Source organism: Eubalaena glacialis, chromosome 20, assembly GCF_028564815.1.
Source record: "Eubalaena glacialis isolate mEubGla1 chromosome 20, mEubGla1.1.hap2.+ XY, whole genome shotgun sequence".
Lineage (NCBI taxonomy): Eukaryota > Metazoa > Chordata > Mammalia > Artiodactyla > Balaenidae > Eubalaena > Eubalaena glacialis.
In genome coordinates, this window is record NC_083735.1 from 24,255,407 (window position 1) to 24,270,672 (window position 15,266).

At 42.4% G+C, this 15,266-nt stretch overlaps 1 long non-coding RNA gene across 2 annotated transcripts; it reads left to right on the plus strand.

The window, feature by feature from the left end:
• Positions 1-182: 182 nt before the first annotated feature.
• LOC133081345 (uncharacterized) lies at positions 183-14,493 on the plus strand. 2 transcript variants are annotated; one of them, XR_009698784.1, is made up of 5 exons: positions 183-297; positions 2,140-2,193; positions 3,862-3,929; positions 11,026-11,172; positions 14,194-14,493. It is a non-coding gene; the product is annotated as an uncharacterized LOC133081345 (long non-coding RNA). The 2 variants fall into 2 exon arrangements; XR_009698783.1 differs by lacking the exon at positions 3,862-3,929.
• Positions 14,494-15,266: the final 773 nt, after the last annotated feature.

Genomic DNA, 15,266 nt, shown 5'->3' on the forward strand with positions numbered 1-15,266 from the left:
GATAACTGCTCTTTATTCATTTTTCAACCCCTGGTGATCAACTTACGATTTTGTTGATCATGAAAATTTCTAGATAAAAGATCAGAAATTACAAAACTGCCCTTGAAATGCAGTACCAGTTCTGAAATATTATCTCTGGACAGGCTCTGATATGCTAATAAATGCCCTGTGCTCCAAACTATACAGGTAGTATGAGAAGACAGCAGTGAGATCCCTCCTGAGGACTTGGTAATAAGATATCCCCAGAGAGTCAAACTAGTTTAATCATCATGTGAGAAAAGCCTCAACGTTTCCCAGGTACACTGTGGCTTTTAATCACTATTAACTCATTTGAGGAAAGAAAATGTCAATTTGCCAAGAGTTTAGAGGAACAAAATGTGACAGTGTGAATACAGTGTTAACCCACGGAGGGGAGGTGCTGAATCCAAGAGATGTGAGCCATTCAGTGACCAGAGGTATTCTCTACTTCCGGTAGTATCAGTTTATGAAGACTTGCTGTGGCTTGGGAAGAACATACCTCGAGACTTGCCACTTTGTCCTCTAAGTGCAAGCTTAACTGAGCCACCTTCTGATTGCCCATACGGACTCTAAGCTATCATTCAGGAAAAGGGGGAGCTCTGTATGAGAGCATCAGAATTCCATACTGCACATAGTAAACTTAGAGAAGCTTTCTGATTTATACATCAGTGTCGTGTGAATTTAGTTTGTGTAGTTCTGCCTCCATGTCTGTCAGTTTAGTCTGTGAGTTTTGAATATTCTAATAAAATAGTTTATGACCCTTCAGGACAGAGAATCAAAGCCCAGACAGTTTATTGCAGTCTTTACTCTTTGGGGCGTCTCCATAGCCAGGCCCCCAGCCTTCTCCTAGTAACAGCCTCTGTCTCACTGAGACCGCATTCAACACTCAAACTTCGGCACAGATATTCTAGGCAATTATGCTAATGGTAGGACAAACCCTAACATGCTGGTGACATAAAAAGTAGCAGCTAAGCAGGGGGAAGAAAGAAACCATTTTATCATCGCAATTTGGGGATAGTTCTTGGGTCAAGATGATGGGTTTTCACCAGGTGAAGTGTCAGGTCTAGAAAGGGTACTTTTTACCCTGCTGTCTACTTCATCCATTAACACAGACTGTAGTGGTTTATCTATGCAGTGTAGAAAATTACCCTAAAATATAGCAGCTTAGAACAACAAATGTGTATTATCTTCTTGCATGGTTTCTTCAGGTCAAATCTAGGAGTGGCTCAGCTGGTGGTCCTGGCTCAGTGCCCCTCATGACGTTTCACTCAAGCCAGACTGCAGTCATCTGAAGGCTCAACTGGGGCTGAAAGGTCCACTTCCAAGGTGGCTGCCTCACATGGCTGTCGGCAGGAGGCCTCAGCTCTGCACACGTGAGCCTCTCCACGTGGCTGCTGAGTGTCCTTGTGATGGGGCAGCTGGCTTCCCTCAGCTTCCTTCAGCTTCCTCCAGATCCAAGCGAGGAAAGACCTAGTCTCTAACGTTGCACACCACCACTTCTATTGCATTTTATCTGCTAGAAGCAGGTCACTAAGTCCATCTCACACTCAAGGGGGGGTGATTAGGCTCTCACCTTTTGAAGGGAGGAGCATCCAGGAACTTCTGTTCATGTTCTAAAGCTGCCAGCATACACACGCATCATTCCCACCTGGATTCCTCCCTAGTGCACCATCAGCATCTCTGAGGGGCCCCCATGCTGTGGGGAAGCTTTAGGAAGGACTGCTGTTTATTGATGGGCACACACATGACATCATTCAAGATCTTCATCGCATAACCTATAAACCCTGTCTTCTTAGACATTTAGATTACTTGTCCTAAATTTAGCATACATTTCATTAAGCATCAGTTTAACTTGTCCAGGCTTAATAGAAATTATTAGTAAAAATCTTGAAGGATAAGGATGTTGAATGAGAGAATGTTGAAAATCATACAGAAATGCTAAAGTATGTACTTAGTAAACTCACTGACATTTTAAAAATTTGCATGTATTTGTTAAACTTGTATAGAACCTATTACATGCCAGGCACTGTTTAAAAGAGTTTACACATAACTTATTAACTACACATTAACTTACTTAATACTCTTAATCAGGTAGGTAATCTTATTACCATTATTTTGCAGATGTGGAAACTGAGGCACAGAGAGGTTTAGTAATCATCCAAGGTCACTGAGCTGGTAAGTGGCATTTCAGTTCATAACCTTAACCCCATTCAATGCTGCCATTTGGAAGACTGGTTAAACCTTTTAAGATAGAGATTCCATAGCTTGGTGAGCTTCCTAAATGCTAGTTAGGAAAACAGCTGTGGATTTGTCTTGCTTAGTTTTTGTTTCTCTTAAAGTTTTTAAACCGCATGAGACAAAACAATAGGAAAATTTTAAAAGAATTGTTTGGTCTTCCCACTGAATTCAGTAAGAATTACCCAAAGAGGGATTCTCATGATAAGGCTACAGGTCATTCTGTGTAAAACTTTGAACTACTTCTGCTTATTATTACTAATTAAGTGTAGTGGTAAATTGTGGTGGTATTTTTATTGTTGTTTTTACTTATAAAAGTAATATAATTTCATTTTAGACATTAAGAGGGTAGAGAGGAAATACTTCTAATTTCATGGCCCACCCTAAATCACCACCACTTTTATCATTTCAGTGTCTACTTCTTAGTGTGCAATCCAACCACTAATGAAGGTAAATGAAGATAATTTAATCTTAGAACTTTATAATTCCACTGTAGGCCTGCTGTTTTATCACAGGAGGGAAACAGGATCATTTTTTTCCCCTTTTGGCTAGCAAATGGGTTCTCCTAGAGAATTTTATTATCCTTAGTAATCCAACCTATATTAAGGCTACTTTAAACATATTTTATTAAACATAAACTAGAAACAGTTCCTCGCCTGCCCCCTTCAAAGGGAGATAGATATATTTTAACATTTTAGAGAATTTACCAGGAGCAGAACCAGTGACGCTACACACATCCAAATGGGGGCTTGGGCACGGCATCTCCCTCAGAGAAGCATTGCTGGTCCCACCAGGGACCTAGCGAAGAAAGGTTTCTCAAATCTTTGTTAGCATCCCACAGAAAAGAGTTTCCACACTAACTTCATGTGAGTTTGAGGGCTAAGTCTCTGAATTTAGATGTTCTGTTTCTTAAACCAACTCCACTTTCCTGTGATTCAGACCTTTGAACCAGTCTCTGTTCTCTGTGAAAAATAGGACTGGTGCTCAAGGCCCACCCACTTTTTACAACTAGTAAATAAGCCAGTCCGTGATGGGCTAGTCACATTTGTCCCTGAGTTGTATGCTTTTCAAAGTCAGTCACTTGTTCCCAAACTTGTTTATGCAAGTTGTACTCAGTAATTACATAATTTAATTCAGTATTACCAAAATCAAACAAATATGAGTGTGAAGAGAGTCATAATCTCTCTGAAAATAAGTTGAATGCTTGCGAAAGACCTGATATCAGGAAAAAAAGATGCTGTGGAATTAGAAAGACCTGATATCAGGAAAACACATGTGTGGACAAAACAAATGTGAAAGTTTGGGTGGGAGGAAAGGATTGTCAAAATCTAGAAGAATTCTGCCGTCGGTTTGCTCCACGAGTGTTTTGAGTCCTCACTACACTGAAACTAAAATTGGCAAGGCTGCTTGCTGAGCTAATGGTCACCTTAGGTGCGGCCCCAGTCAGCAGACCCCACTCAAAGAAAAGGCCTTAGCCTGATATCAAAGGAATGATGGATGAATGGACTTGTATATGTTTTAAATTAAAAATAAAGTTAAAAGGATTTTTATTATAATTTTATGATTCCCCATTTTAACTGGCTTTTCTCTTTAACTGACCAATGACAGATCCTGACAACATAGGGGAAGAGAGCTGGCACAGTATAATATAACCAGGAGCTGCCAACCGTACACAGGTACGGAGAAATGAATTACCTGGACCTCAGTGCTTGCTAGTGACTTAAGTACATTTTGAAATGAATAACCTCATTTTTATAAAGATTACACAGAAGCCCTTATTTCTGGGTTAGATGTGCTTGATTTTTTTTTTTTTTTTTTAATCTTTTGGCCACACTGCACAGCATGTGGGATCTTAATTCCTCAACCAGGGATTGAACCCACACCCCCTGCACTGGCAGCGCAGAGTCTTAACCACTGGACTGCCAGAAAAGTCCCCTAGCTGTGCTTGATTTTAATATAGCGGATTTTTATAACTTAATTACCTATCATGTGCCTAAGCCTGCTGTCTGAAAGGATGGTTTCAGATCTTTCAGCTTATCCTGTAACTGTGCCTAAAATATGCTTCCGTTTTACTTAAGGCTGGCATAATTGTAGATGTGTGATATATATTGCTTAAATGCTTACAGCCCAAAAGCGAAGGCTGCAACTTTATATTTACTCCTGTAGTTAGTGAACCTCTGCTGTCATGCTCAATATATTTTTTAACTGGGGAAAATGACCCACACCTGATCCCGTACGCTGTCAGCCTTTATATTTTAACTTTATCATAATGCAGTAAGAAAAATTAGAAAGCTCTGTACTGAATTATAGATAAATTATTAAAGTGTGTTTGTGCTGGACGACAGAAAATCAAGTGCATTTGAGTTTTGAATATTGAAATAAGAAGGGGGAAAAGTCATGCTGTAAATGACATTTTGCTTAAATCACCTTCCTCTTTCTGCAGTATACAAGGGCCCCTTCCCTATATTTCAAGCTTTGCATAAAAGAAGAGCCGTATTAGATCAGGGTCAAGCATCCATCCCCGCTTCATCCTTCTGAGCAGATCTTCAAATTTTGTTCAGTTGTCTACCCAATCCACAAGTGAACCTCAGTCAGTCTGTGCAAATGAGTGTTTGCCCTTTCCCTGGTCCACAATTGCACATGTAACTTAAATTTGCTTAATTCAAGCTCAGGGAAGAACTTAGAGTTGGGGAGGAGATTTTCCTTCTGCCACAGGATGTGTATAGGGGAATAGGCTGCCTATTTGCTGCTGGCAGCCACCTTACCACCATGAGGGGAGGCAGCAGAATGGAAAGATAGGAAAAATATAGGTGTTCCAAGACATGGCTGAGCCTAACCGTAGAGCCTACCTAACCCTGAACTTGTTAGGGGAGACATTTTCTCATTGTCTTAGCTGGGGTTTCTATTACTTGCAGAAAATACAAAATTTTTCAAGAAATTTTGCCTCAATGTTTTTTTCTTTTTCTTTTTCTTTCCTTTTTTTTTTTGTGGTGAAGCAAGGTACAGCATTTATTTGCAGGACACAAAGCAAGGAGAATGGGCAGCATACGCTCAAAAGACCTGAACTCCCTGATGCTTTGGAGCAAGGGTTTGTTTAAGGCAGCATTAGGAGCGAGGGTCACGGGTACGTGATCAGCTCATGGACATTCTCCTGGTTGGTTGGTGGTGAGGTAACAGGGTGATGTTTTGGAAATCTTAATCATCAGTCTTCTGGTTCCAACCAGTCTGGGGTCTGCATGCTTTGTGGTCAGCATGTAGTCAACATCCTCCACTGGGTGGGGGTCTTAGTTTCTTAGTTTATGTCTGAAGCAAGTTCCTGAAGCAACACCTCACTGTGTACTGCGGACAGCAGGCAGGACATGGTGGCAGTCTTCCCGCCTCAATTTTTTGGTGGCCTGCTTTGCTCGTGTAGTTAGCACAAGCCTGGTTCATCTGTTGAGCAACCCAGCACTGCCTGCTGCTGCATGGGTGGCAGATTGAAGAGGGGCAAGAATGAATAAACAGGGCAGAAAAGAAACTTTGTTAACAAGAGATGATGGTAGCTTGGGATGTAGCAATAAAGGTATAGACAAGTGGAAAAACTAAAGAGAGATTTACGAGATAAAATTGATAAGATTCAGGGATGGACCAAATATTGGGGGGAGGGAGAGACAAGGTGCCGAGCCTGACCTGGGGTTCCCACTTTGTGTGAGTAGATGCATGTGGTCCACTCTGAGCTCCACAGGGCACAGCAAGAGGACAAGGTTGATGTGGAAGAGCAAGAATTGGGTGTTGGACACCTGCCTTTGAGATCACCAATTTAGATTTTTATAGAGCAGCTTGAGACATAATTTATCCTTTTAAAAGTGTATGATTCTGTGGTCTTTAATACATTCACAGAGTAATACGATCATCATGACTAATTTTTTTTTTAATATTTTCATCACTCCAAAAAGAAAAGCCCACGCCCATTAGCAGTCCTTCCTCCTTCCTCTTCACCTCTGGCCACCACTAATCAACTTTCAGTCTCTATGGATTTGCCTGTTCTAGACATTTTATGTAAATGGAATCATGTAATATGTGGTCTTCTGTGACTGGCTTCTTTCACTTAGCATAATGTTTTCAAGGTTCATGTAAGTAATAGCACGTATCAGTACTTCATTCCTTTTGATGGCTGAATAATATTCCAGTATATGGGTATACCTCATTTTGTTTATCCATTCATCAGTTGACAGACATTTGGGTTGCTTCTAGTTTTTTTTTTTTTTGCTATTATGAATAATGCTGGTATGAATATTTATGCACAAGTTTTTTTGTGTGACAAGTTTTTATTTCTCTTACACATACCTGGGAGTGGAGAAAAATTGCTGGGTCATATGGTAACTCTATGTTTAACTTTTTGAGGAACTACCAAACTGTATTCCAAAGTGGTTGCACCATTTTACCTTCCCATCAAAAACGAATGAGGATTCCAATTTTTCCACATCCTCACTAACACTTGTTAATATTTGTCTGTTTTATTTTAGCCATCCTAGTGGGTGTGAAGTAGTGGTATCTTATGGTTTTGATTTGCATTTCTTTGATGACTAATGATGTTTGGGGCACAGATCATGGCTGGCATGCAAAAAGTATTTTAGTAATTGAAAAAAGTATTTTCAATATTATAAAATGGTTTGTTTTTGTTTTTTTGTGTTTTTTTGGCCGGGCCACATGACATATGGGATCTTAGTTCCCCGAACAGGGGTTGAACCCTAGCCCCCTGCATTGGAAGTGTGGAGTCTTAACCACCAGACCAGCAGGGAAGTCCCATTATAAAATATTTTGATAAAATATACATCCAATAATTTAACAGATAATAACTGCATTGAACAGTACTAATTGAGCCATCAGGTAATGAACTAAAGTAAATTTACAGAGAAACAAGGGTTTTATCCTTTAGAAAGAAGCTTATACTCGAATTGGGAGGTATAATGAAAATAACACCTATATATGCACATTTATTAAGGCTCAAATCAAAACACTAATTACCTAAATACTTAACTTGTGGTCTGTGGATTATATGCAAACTGTGGGTTTTTTCCTAAAAAGATGGTCATGGTCCATAACTTCTGTGAATTTCTTAAAGAATTCTAACCACTACCACCCCCTGCAAAAGCTAAGAATGACTGCTCTAAAATTTTCATCGGGGAAAAAATGACTAATGCATTCTTAATGTCTGCTTCCGTTAACATTTCTTTCTCAATGTTAGTTACTGGTTAAGTTATGCATTTTGCTTTGGTTACCATTTTTTCTAGTCAAGGCTTTCTGGGTCACAAGATAAAGATATCACTTCAAACTAGTTTAAGCAAAAAGGACTTTATGGAAGGCTCTCGAGGTGACTAATGGAATCCAAGGGCATCCAGCCTGGCTGGGACCAACAGAGGACTGGCCCAGGAAGCCGGCAGCCAGCTTCCCTCGCTCGAGTTCTCTCAAATTATCCGCTCTGCTGATCTCTCAGCGAAGCAACCACCACTGCTCATGCATGCCCCTGACCCGGCGTGCCTGCCCTCACTCCCTAGTTTCCACGTCCTCCGTTCACTGCCCTGCAGGAATGACTAAATAGTGTCTCACAGCCCCAATTCAAAACTCTCGGGATTGAGACTCTTGTTAGTCCCACTGCTAATCCCATCAGCTCTAGCCAGGAAGGCAGCATCCTGTGGAGCAAGTGTGACTCTGCCCCTGGGTCTGAGCAGGGACAACTCTCAGGAAAGGGGAGCAGAGGCTGAGAGACACCCCATCTGCGTCTCCTGCTCCACTCAACTGAAAATGAATTTGCTTGTCCGTATGCCTGAATTTCAGGAACTTTTCATTTATGTGAGTCTCTAGAATCTGAAATGAAATACTCTCATTTCCTATGGAGATGATAATTAAGAAAGAAAACTTATTGATCTTTTAGATCAAAATCTCCATTATGTTATCTTTATTGCAAACCAAGCCTTGAGGGATTTGTGTCACTTCCCATATTATAGTTTCAGATCCTGGCCACCATCACCACCACTGCCACACACACCCACATACCCACTAGCTAAAAAGACAGGTGCCTCCTTGAATATTTAGCTTAAAAGTTGTCACGGTTGGCCTGTTGATTGATAGCAACCATCTGAAGAGGTGAATCCCAACCTGCAATGTTGCATATATATTTTATTTCACAAACTCTCTCCTGTTTCCAAGAGTGCTGTGAGATTTGTATGTGTTTTTTTTTTTAATGAATTTAAATGAATATTGCTTTGAGAATTAAGTTTGACCATTTTCCAGTACCCAGTAGGCTAATAATGGACGTGGAAGCCCCCCCTGGGGAATCTGTTCAACTGGACGCACGCAGGAGACCCACCCCATTATCCACCATTCACAGTAGTGGTGGCTGCCGACACTCCCTTCAGCTTCTGATTCCAGCCAGAGTCTTGCTGTCGTGGACTTCACGGGAGGGTCATCATCCCCCGATTAGTGAGGAAGTCTGGAAACCATCAGCTTGTTACCTGAAAACTGGGTTTGCCTCTTGTTGGGCATCGAGCCAAAAGACACAACCAAGCCAAAGATCAGGAGAAGGAAGGGTTTATTATTACGTGCAGCAAGTAAGGAGAACACTGGGGATCTTTCCCAAAGCAGTGTCTCTCTGAACCACAAAATTGGAGAAGTTTTAAGCTAAGTGTACATGCATATTCATGAAGGGGCTTGAGCAGAGGAGAATTCAGCATAGAATTGGGGCAAAGGTCAACAGAGTCCAAGCTTTAGTTGATTGAAGTCAGGAGGGTCAGGTCAGCACCGTCATTCCCTCCTCTACCTGCGGGGGAGCCTTAGTTCCTGCAGAACTCAAAGACACATTATTATGTATATCCCTTGAGGAAGAACTAGGACTCTGCTTTATCATTTCACTATTGTCTGACTGCCTTTTCTCTGTTCCTATATTCCTTTGTTCCCTTAGCATCATTAATTACTGAGACGTGTTCAAGGGCGAGCACTGTGGCCAGTGATCCCAGCCTTAGATCCCAAAATGGCTTAGGCCAAAATGGCTTCTTCTTATGTCAAGAAAGCCATTCCTGGTTCTCTTTCTCCCGGGATCCCCTAACCTATCTGCTTACAAGCTCATAGGTCCTCTACCTTGGCTGTACATCAGCCCTCCAGGCCAAACCTCATAGTCTCTGAAAAATTTAAAAGCTTTCCAGGTGACACACAACCCCCAAGGTTGAAGACTATCACATTTGATGGAATTTTCAGACAAAATGTGTGGCATAAATTGCAAAACAAAGGTGGGGTTGGGTTTTTTTGTTTTGTTTTCCCATATTTCAGTTTCATTATAAATATGTCTCATTCAGTACATAAAATTTGGGGGGGGAAAAAACATTCACAACCCCAAAATAAGGAGAAAACCACTGGTACCATTTAATCGTATTTTCTACTAATGTTTTCTATCCATATTTTTTATATAACTAAGGCCCCAGTGTAAATACACAAAGACTATTTGGTTTTATTTTGTACTACTTGGCACCGTAAGGAAGCATTTTCCAGGCAAGGCAGGCAGTATGGTTATCAGAAAATTAGAAGTAAAAATCCTCCCATCACTTTAAGGTCCATCCCTCCCACCCACCTTAGCCTCACTAGGTCAAAACAAGAACTCGCCAAAGTATTTAAAATGTTAGAACACAAAAACAGTTAGTCAAGACTTAACTGGTTTTACCTCAGAGCCTCACGGGATAAGGGCTCTTTTAATAACAAAGCTTCCATTTAGGGATACTGAATTGCCTTCTCCTTCAGAGTCTATGGGCCACTTGCTTTGATGTGCAGTTCCCTTTAAACCTTGCTTGTTAGGCACCTGGAAATTCCTGAGAAGATCTTTAAGTCAACAATACAGATTTTTGAGCCTTGACCTGACCTGATGTCCCCTCCCTGCCTTCCCGAAGCCTCTTCCAAAGGCAGTGTGCCTGGGGTGATAACGGGATCCCAGCCCCAGAGGGAGCATCCATCCCGACTTACCACCACCCAAGTGCCAGAAGGGAGCTGCCAGCTGGAGGTGGCTTTTCCTGCCCTTGAGTGAAAGTGTTCGTTGACCCCCTCAGACTTCTGACAGCTCCCCCCAAAACAGCTTGCCAAGGGCAGGAGTCCTTGTCAATGGGCACCTGTCCTTTCTGGAAATCTGTAAATTCTCTTTGAACGGTTTATATTTCAATTAGGTTACTGTGCATAATTACGGAGGGTGACTCACGGAGAAATGAAACAGCTTAGAGAAATGATCACATATATACTATATTTATATGCACACACACATGGACTGTCCATAAAGTACAAGTGTAAAGATTATGTGTACATGAAAACACATTATATTATAAAGGAGAGCAAGCCAGACTTCATTCTAGATGACAATCCACCCCACCTGTCCCTTATGATCCATGGGCAGGTGTGCAAATGACAGAGCCTCCCTCTGAAGCCCCACCAGACAGTACAGATCTTTCTCAACTTACAATGGGGTTACCTCCTGATACACCCATCATAAGTTGAAAATACCATAAGTTGAAAATGCATTTAATACACCTAACCTACAGAACATCATAGCTTTGCCTAGCCTACATTAAACATGCTCAGAACACTTACATTAGCTTACTGTTGGGCAAAATCATCTAACACAAAGCCTACTTTATAATAAAGTGTTGAATATCTCATGTCATTTATTGAATACTGTACTGAAAGTGGAAAACAGGATGGTTGTCTGGGTCCAGAATGACTTGTCAGTGAATTGATTGTTTACCCTCATGATTGCAGGGCTGACCCGAAGCTGAGACTCGCTGCCACTGCCCAGTGTCACTGGAGAGCATGCCGCCAGCCCAGGAAAAGATTAAACTTCAAAATTCGAAGTACAGTTTCTACTCACTGCATATCACTTTCACGCCATCCTAAAGTCAAAAAATTGTAAGTCAAACTAAGCTGGGGACCGTATTCTGTACTTGGTAACAGAGGAAAGGCCTTTGCCCCTGCAGAGCCCAAATCAAGGCTTTCCAACTTTGTTTGCATAAAATACCACTGTTTTACAAAGTAAACATGAGCAGAATAATTTAACAAGAATGGCTGTTGTCTTTCAGGTAAACCATAGATTCTTTAGAATTTGAGACAAACTAAAGCCTTCACAATCAATCACTCTCTAAAAAATCATTCCAAAAATGTATTTCATTCATCAGAATGCTGCCTTTTTCCAAAAGAAATTTGAAGTGGGTTAAGGTAAAGAATGTGTACACATTAAGATTAACAAAGTAGGGACTTCCCTGGTGGCACAGTGGTTAAGAATCCGCCTGCCAATGCAGGGGACACGGGTTCGAGCCCTGGTCCGGGAAGATCCCACATGCTGCGGAGCAACTAAGCCCGTGTGCCACAACTACTGAGCCTGTGCTCTAGAGCCCACAAGCCACAACTACTGAGCCCGTGTGCCACAACTACTGAAGCCCGCGTGCCTAGAGCCCGTGCTCCGCAACAAGAGAAGCCACCGCAATAAGACACCCACGTGCTGCAACGAAGAGTAGCCCCTGCTTGCCACAACTAGAGAAAGCCCGTGTGCAGCAACGAAGACCCAGCGCAGCCAAAAAAAAAAAAAAAAGATTAACAAAGTAGACAGGAACAGAGCAAGTGGGAAAATGAGGAGAAGCAGACATCCTAACCCCGAGAACTAGCTAACCACTGTGACTGACGGTCAGACTTGGCTTCAAGAGCAAGTATACAAGGCAGTTAGTAGGAAACCTGGAACATGATAAGGGCTAATAAGTCGTGGCCAGTATTATTATAATTCATAACCAGTATTACAGTTCTCAAATACCCATTTTACTTCGTTGCATGAAGTTGCAGCTACATTCATTTTTAAGGCTTTAAAATAATTTTGGAACAAGACGCCATTGGATTGGAATCTTCTGGTACAGTGCAGCACCAAGCTCACTGTTCTAACTCAGGATCATCTGAGCCTTGCATTTCAGCAATTAAAAAAGAATGATTGGGAACTCCCTGGCAGTCCAGTGGTTGGAACTCCGTGCTTCCCTGCAGGGAGCACGAGTTTGATCCTTGGCCGGGGAACTAAGATTCCACCAGCCAAGCAGCACGGCCAAAAAAAAAAAAAAAAAAGATTAAACTAGAAATGTCCTTTTCCCATACGTTTAGCTCTTCCATCTCTGACTGGAAAATTTGGAGGCAATAAGGTCCCCAATATTTTGGTCTGCAAAACATCTTCTGTGATTCTTGATAGCCATGACAAATAAGAAAAAAGAGTAAGTTCCATTGTTCCCATCACATATAATGGAAGGTTTCAACTATAATAAGACTCAAAAAATATTTCTAGTGCAGGTCAGAGAGACACAGAATCGAACCAAACAGGATTTTTCTGTTATCTGTCATCTGGATCTGAGATGATGCCCTCAAGAACCAACTTGTATAGCCAACGGCCCTAGTGCAGTCCCTGCGACTCTCCCAGAAATGCCTCACGTCGGGGTCGGGAGTGAGTGTCGCACTTTATACAGCAGACGGTGGCTGGCACCAGTGGCACCATTGCAGACATTAGGAAAACTAGCGGGTTCCACCTGGGCACAAAGGCCAAGTCTCTCTTCATATGCCCTCCTTTAGCTCTTCCTTTTTGCCTTCTGCCAAATCCTTAGGTGAGTCCATCCTAAGAGTCACCTGAGATGATACCAGAAGGAGGTTTATAAAAGCATTACCTCTCCCCAGGTATCTAGCACAGTGCATGGTGCACGCTCAGTAAGTAAATGAATGGGAACCAAACAACATCCAAACAAAAATGACCCTAATGGTTCCAGTTCAGTCCAGAAAAACAAAACAAAAAAACCCCACAGCATTTAAAGAAGAGAATGAGTCGTCAAATAAAATTGTCAAAATGAGACCCCCTAGATTTCACCCCATATGCAGCCTCCTCCTTCAGTCAGACCTGCCTGATGCCCCTTCATCTCTATGATCATCCATCTCTCCTCATCTGATCAGAAACTATCATCAGCTATTATTATTTAGCAATTCTGTCTTAATGAGGTTAAGAAGATTGGAGGTGAGAGGAGGGACAGCAGATGGAATATATTCTAGTTTCTGAATTGATAAGAAGAGAAAGGAGGCAACGTAGACATGGTCAATTTCCATCATTAATCAAATAGAAAATACTAATTTCCTGAAAAGAAAATTTGTGGGTTCAATGCCTCTTGACTTTTTCTTAAAAATATCTGCATTTGGTCCCCACCCACCAAGGTGAATGTAATTTTCTTGGATTTATCTCAGGCGAAAAACTACCCTATCTCGCTTCCTTCACAGTTAAGAACCTCTAAAAGCTACCTCCTGTGTATTGGAATTTTTATTTAACCAAAGGAATAAACATTAATACTAATATATGTGTTGTTTACACTGTGATTATGCAAAGTGGAGAAAGTAAAAGAACAATTTGACTTGTAGAGTCTTTACATCATTGTTAAATTCTCCAACCCTGTCCCATCACATCCCCACACTAAAAATCTTCAGAGGTGATTATCAAACTTCATACATGTATTTTAAAAAGTTTGTTTGCATGTATAGAACATGATTCCACCTGTGATGTGAGCCTAGATACACAAACCCTATTTCACTATTAGGATTGTTGTTTGTTTCTTTAAGTAAAATTTCCAGCTGACACATGGTAGTTGTTAGAGGTGCTTAACCATGAGGGCAGCAGCTGGCGGCCAGGATTAGAACACGCCACGCTGGTCTTCAGAGAGCGAGGGGAGAGCCTTTTTCCCCTGACTGCTGAGCGGCGGGACCTCCATCAATCAGCCCAACACCCAATCTCTCAGCTAACAATCGACAGAGTCTTAAGAAGTTTTTTCTTGCTTTTCTCCTGGAATGTTCCTACCACAAGATCAAAGCCACGCTCAGAAATATCACTACATGCTATCTACGCTGATTTTTTTTTTTTTTTTTCAGTGCAAAGCAAGGAAGAGTGGCGTTGGCCCAGTAGTCCAGAAGCTCTTAGCCAAGAGATGAGTGAAGGGAGGTTATAAGACCCTCCTTGTTTTACCTCTGATCCCAGAGGCTTGAGCCCCCAAAGGTCAAGATGGTGGCCTCCCTTAGAGCCATGAAAGATGGGCCCAGAGCAAACTAAGCTGGGCCTGGATGCAGAGAAGTTAGTACACGGTCAGGGCACGACAGTCCAGGTTGCTAGGGCTGACACCCCGTCCCCTGCCCTCCTCCCTGCCCCGCCCCATTCCCCTTGCTCCCGCTCTGCCTGCCTCCCCTCACTGGCTTTACTGGTTTTACTTGCCCTTTAGCCAGCCTGGTCCATCCCACAGCAGACTCCCAGCCTCTGCTCTCTCCTCGTCCTCTTCATACCCCAGTTTCCACTGGCACCTCCTCCTCGGCTGCTCCCTAAATGATGCTGCTCCTTGGGTTTCTGTCCGGGGCCCTCCGTGAGTCATTTCACCCACGCCCCTGGCTTCAGCTGCCTCCAGTCTGCTCATTGTGGCCCGGATTTCCAACCTGGCTATCACCTGATATCCAAGCTCCGGCCGTCTTCTGGAGAGCACCACCCGATGGCCTTCCAGTCCTGCATTCAACGTGTGCTTCCGCCCGACCAGCCTCCCAGAAGTGCCTCACGTGGGGGGATCTGGAGTGAGTCCCACTTGATTCCGCCCCAGTTTATGCAGTGGCTGGCACCAGTGGCACTATCGCAGACGTTAGGAAAACTAGCAGATTCCATCTGGGCACGAAGAACAAGTCTCTCTTCATGTGCCCTCCTTTAGCTCTTCCTTTTACCTTCTGCCAAATCCTCAGGCAACTCCATCCTTAGAGTCACCTGAGATGATACCAGTTTATGAAAGCATTACCTCTTCTCAGGTATCCAAGTGCATGGCTTTAAGGACCTATTCTCCCAAACTAGCAAACTTTCTGTCATACGTTATTCCTTCCTACACAGTCAGCAGCCAGCTCAGCTCAATTCTACATCCTAAGTATTCCGAGACACTGTCCCTTTCTCTCCGTCCCACCCACCGCCTGAAGCA